We start from the raw sequence: 6,000 nt of genomic DNA on the forward strand, positions 1-6,000 counted from the left end.
GGTCTAAGCGTCATGATATCAATAGACATCAATTAGCCTATAAGCCTTCCTCGATAAAATTGGGCTATCTAACACCGAAAGAATTTTTCAAATTGGACCAGTAGTTCCTAAGATTAGCGCGTTCAAACAAACAAAAAAACAAACTCTAATGCTACAACGTTTACCATTAAAAAGATTAGGAATACCATAGCCATTCCGATAAAACCTGTTTGAAATGCATCATATCATTTTTACAATGCACTCTTGAATTTTAATAAGCTTAAAATGTGAGTAAGATTTTAGTATGAATGTTTATTTATTGTATTTTAATTTACATTGCATTAAGGAACGATACGTGAAGCAATATTTTGATAACGATCTTATAAAATAATATGTAGGTACGCAGTGGAGCATGGTATCTAAATAGGATCTGTCATTGTGCAGGTCACAACGCCACGCAGCAATCAAATCGCAAATATCCAAAAGGTACGCGACCGTGTAATAAGCTCTTTATGATTTTTGATAATCAAATAAAAATTGAAATAAATAATGGAAGGAATATTATCGATTTGTAGGATAAAATCATCATCTGACATAAGATATCAATTAGTACTTCATTATGACTAATAAAGTTGTTATTATCGAAGCTTATTCGGTTAGGTTTCATTCGCAGACGAAATCGTAGACAAAAGCAAGTATTTCAATAGCTTTTAATATGTTGTTCTGATACATAAACTACATCACTGCCAAGTATGATCAAAATCTGTTCAATGGTTTTCCTGTGAAAGAGTTACAAAACTACAAACCTACATTAATTCATCGTCACAAGCTTTCGCGCATAGTCGTATAATATTATGTATTGGTAGGATTATGCTAGTCCACAGGTCACAGCTGTAGATATCTATAATTATTGTAATGCGTATCATCCATGATTCATACAGTCGTGAAGTTTATTATAGGCCTTTGCCTCAATTTTCTCTCATTCATCGCCCTCTACGAACTATACCAAATATCAACGTCATGACGGAAATTTGATTATAAATTCTAGTATTTATTTAATTTTTATTGTAATCCGAATTTCTAAAGGACTCTTAATAATAAATTACGTCATGATCGTCATTATTAAGGAAGTCGAATTGCTGAAAATCCATTTATAAATAAGTCGTGCGTAAAATTCTACGAACGAACATTTCTTGTTCAAAACGTTGAAAGCTTCCTCGAATACATTAAAGGTATTTAATACCCTTATAAAATGAATAATTGAACTTAATTGTCTTTCTACGTTTCAAATCTTTCTATGTAGCTAGAAAAGAATCTCATACTTCACATATTTTCTAATATTTGTTTTACTGAACAAGGTTTTGAAAAAAATGTGTATAGTTGCAAAGTTGGTGCAAATTTTATTTCAATTTTATAGCATGAAATCGCATAAAATAATTTATATTTCATAGAAACAGCGAAGCCAATTAGCTAGCCCTCGGGATGTGCATCGAGTATCGACCATTGGATTTTATTTAGTTTTATATGAGATTGTCTAGTAATAATAAAAGTGCATAGTAAAAACATTTTACAGTGTTGTAAAGCCATAAGATTTCCATGATTATTCGTAAGGTATAAAGCATTTTATTTAACCACTTATCACACTATAGTTAATTGTTTCCTTATGGCCCATTGGTAGGGTAGGAAGGAGAGGTAATGACAAAGACTTATAGATTTTTGACGAATACGTCAATTACTGAAAGGCGATATCCTTCAGAGTTCAAAAACCGCGGCAGAACTGCAGGCATGACTCGGAATACTTCCTCATATTGACTGGGCTTCCGCCATAAAATTATTTTTTGCGGTAGTATCCTTTGATTCCGTACTCCGTAGTCTCTCTAACTACGTCATAGGTAGCCCTGTTACTTATGAACGTAGGTACTCTTATGTGATGTAGGTAACATACGTATTACGAAATTCGACATTTTTTTAATTTCGGAAATTGTTAATATCAGAAATTTTATGCGACCATGAAAATGTTTCCGTCGACGAGGAAAGAAGGAAAGGAGTTTATAATAAATATATGTAAGAAATAATTTATCATGCTCGTCCATTAATAATTTTGTACCTATAAAGTGAATTAAAAATTGTCGTTTGTGATGATAATCAAAAGATTAAATGAGTTTATTAGTGATATGTTTATCATCTTTCAAAAAAAGAACATAGACAATTGAGATTGCCAGTTTAACATCATATTTCTTACTTTACCCTACCCATATCTCGAACTTGTATGTATTTAGTTTCGGTGTGCAATTAGCGTGGATTGAATTACTTAGAGAATTTAAAAATATAAATTGCCTCATATTAAAATTACAGATACAATTGTCCTTGACAATTAAATAAGCAAGGTTTAAACATTCACTTAATCTATTTTATAATAATCATTCATTTTGTACACGCACAGGAAAGCGTATTTTTTTTATTTGAATTTAGTAATGTCATTTTTGAATTCTATAGTAAAATATTTTGCAATTAGGTAGGTATACACTAAGTATTTTTACAGATACTTTGCATATTACACCGGCGTTTAAACTATAAATAATATTTATATTTTCTTACAAAATTATAGCGGAATAACGATGAAGTGTTTATCCATCGCTTATTATTTTTTTAAACGGACAAAGATAATGATAAAATACCAAATATTTATTAAATTATTTTCGTAAAACCACGATTTAGTATGGTATTCCAACTAAAGTTTGTGCTGAGATTTCCTAAGAAACAATTCATCTTAAATTGAGCTTCAACGAGTTTGTGCCAAAAACAGAAGCCGATCAGTTGAAAACAAAAATTTTCCCTATGAAAAAATTTTTCGTTCAAATCACTTGGATAATTCTTCTCGTGATTTACCATTGAGAAACAATTTGTTTTTATAACTTTTTTATTTTATCATTTAAAATAATATAACTTATTTTGAATATCTTTATACATATTTTGAATTACTAATTACAAAGTCTTTTTACCTATATGATTGCCAGGCAGGGAACATAAAAGCTAAAATAACAATGAACCATTCGCGTCACGAAGTTCGTAAATGTGACTGTCTCTGTAATGTTGTAAACGTAATTAAATATCTAACAGTCAGGCGTAAGTGCCCTATAAAATGTTTCTTAACTGATTACTCTATGTCTGCAATCACTCTCCAATAGAACCTTGATATACTGAGGTCGTTTTCGAAACTGATGGGCTGGTGTTTGTATGCGCCTTAATTCTTAATGATACAGCGTCACAATTATACAAAAAATTAACGTGACATGCCTGTAAATTAGGTGGTATTGTTTCGTGACTAAGCCACAGGTGAAATAAATCAATCCGAATTTGTATGGATCAAAAGGTTTATAGGTGCTTGATCTTTTGAAACATGTAATACATATATACGTTTGTACCTACTCTCTATCTTGTAATCAAACACCGCGTGGTATCTCTGGCTTTGTGGTTTCGAGTTATATTTCTCTCTTATGTACATATTTTCTAAAATTTTCTTTGTACATTGTTGCTTGCAAAACTGTGACAGAACTCAATTTCAATACTTTTTTCAATGGCAACTATTCAGATCACGACGGAGCGCTAATTTTTTGCAGCCATATCTCATTCGGGCTACGGCTAGTGGGCCGATAGATAAAAATTTCCAATACCCATTTATTGTTGTCGTGACCAATTCGGCTAAGAGGTTTCGCCAGCCACAAAAGGATAGTATCGGACACCTGACACGAAATAGCGTCCACCGACCCCATTGTCCATACACAATGAATCAATTTACTGTCTGTCTCGATAATGTATTTTTCAAACTTCTACCTGCGTCCCGAGCATTGTTTACTCCCGTGTACGACATTTTTTGTACTCCTCGCAACTTTTGACTTGGGACTAATGCACCTTCAAGGGCTGCGATTGCATGTTTGCGGAGCTGTCAGGGTTGTATGAATTTAAATATTTCTGGAGTTCAAATACAATAGATACGAACGTTAGTATGCATTGTATGTGTAAGCAATTTTAATAAATATGTGATTAGATTATGAATTAGAATTGTATTCATCAAATATAATATTAATCTCTGAATAAAATAAAATAATAATAGGAAGGCTAAATGAATAAACCTAATTTATTAATTACGGTATTTTTGTAAATAGAGCCGTGACCAATAGATCCTAATGATTTCTATTAGTAATCAAGCTATTAATCGAGTATTATGTGCATATGTACGGAATTATTAATTCAATAAATATAAAAATATTTGTATGAATTGAGGTCTTGTCGTATAATTTGTGTAAAACAAGTGTTACACACTTTCTCTGTAACTAATAATCACTGGAATAAATCGAGGCTTCACCGTATGTGTACAACGTATAAATGTATATGTATATGATGCACATGCCTATGCAGAAAATTAATAAGATAGAAACACGTAGATACGAACTTATTATTGTTTATTTATTAGGGCCGATTAAATAAAACCTCCACTAAATTATATCTCCACTTAAATGTATGATACCTATACCTCATTATATTATATAATGTAGAGTAATTGTTAGATGTAATTTTCATTTAGTAGAGTCTAGTCGGTATCAAATTGATAAATTATAAAACAATAAAAAAATGTGTTTAGAAAATTATTTATACTTAAGTATGTATTTCGAGAAGTCATAAATTATTTTTAAATAACATTATTAAAAAATTGTAACGAATTTAACTTGATGAAAATATATTTAAAATATGAATCTTTAACGATCACCATTCACCGTGAAAGTAAGTTTTGCCGGACGTGCAAGAAGTGTTGCAATTAAGTGTCCGCAAAATGAAACTGCACATCGCAATAGGACCCAAATAGTTGCGATAACATAATCAATAGTGAAAAATAATAATTTACCTTGATAGTGGGCACGATCGCGTTATACACAATAAAATAAATCCTGTTAAATTGAGCACTAGTTCGAACGCACTGTTTCACAATTTTCACCTCAGCACTGAAATCGAATACATATTTTTAAACTCGGTTCGGATCGTATGCGCGGGCGCAGAGCGGCAACTTGGAGTCGCGGTTCAGCGCAAAGTGGTCGAGAGCGCTGTCGGCTGCCCCTCTACTCGGCACGTAGATAAGGACCACCTCCACAACTTCCCGCTAGACCCTAATCCTTTAAAGTCCATGAACTTTTTTCATTGTCAAGCTTGGAATTTCGTCTATCTTTATAGTGACGATTTAGATTTAAGCGCTGTTGTTAGAACTGTTAAGTGCTGTCTCTGAACAAATAGTCATTACTTTCGTAATACACTTATGTTTCAAAACGCAGTTATCTCAGAATTCGTTTCTAACTTCTTGATTTTTATCTAATGTGTATTGTGTCAAATTTCGGCTTGCATTTAAACACTAAACAGGTCTATAAGCATTTTAAAACATTTACATAACTGCGTTATATGTACTTAAATCCTTGCAGCAATAAGCCCACTTTCATATACATAACACCATGTCTTTGATATGGTAACATCCCGTGGAATAAAAAACCAATTGAGCAATATTTAGTGGTGTACATAATGAAATTAATAAGTACTTACAAAATCGTGCAGAGATTAGAGAGACGCGTGATCAAGGGGATGGTCGATAGGAGCCTTTGTGCCAGCTTCCCTACTCGTGGGTGGCCGGAACAGTTGTTTTTTTAGTACCTAAGTAGTCGGGTTACAAAATATGGAACATTATTACCAGCTTTTGTATTTGCTCATTATCTAAGACTACGGGCATAGAGAATGAGAGAAATTTGGAATACAAGGTACCAATTTATAAAATTTTATTTTGAATTGGTTGATTGTTAGAAACATAAAATATGTGAAGGCAAAATATATTTAACAACGGTTCATTATACAAGGGATATTTATGAAGCACTTGTGTAGAGCAAACTATTAGGTATAAGAATTAAGAAGTATCCACATTTAGACTGTATATTATAGTATGTAGTAATATTTATTGAATAATAAATCAATAATCCAATAGAT

General features: G+C 32.0%; 1 protein-coding gene across 1 annotated transcript in view; it reads right to left on the reverse strand.

The window, feature by feature from the left end:
* Positions 1-5,085, reverse strand: part of Ptr (patched domain-containing protein) — a 31,621-nt gene extending 26,536 nt beyond the window's left edge. Inside the window, exon 1 of the mRNA XM_089698593.1 lies at positions 4,883-5,085. The gene's annotated coding sequence lies outside the window, so the exon portion shown is untranslated. The remainder of the gene's footprint in view (positions 1-4,882) is intronic.
* Positions 5,086-6,000: the final 915 nt, after the last annotated feature.

The sequence above is a fragment of the Colias philodice genome, chromosome 9 (assembly GCF_061535455.1).
Source record: "Colias philodice isolate Cphi_HAF_F1 chromosome 9, ilColPhil1 Martin Lab GWU primary, whole genome shotgun sequence".
Lineage (NCBI taxonomy): Eukaryota > Metazoa > Arthropoda > Insecta > Lepidoptera > Pieridae > Colias > Colias philodice.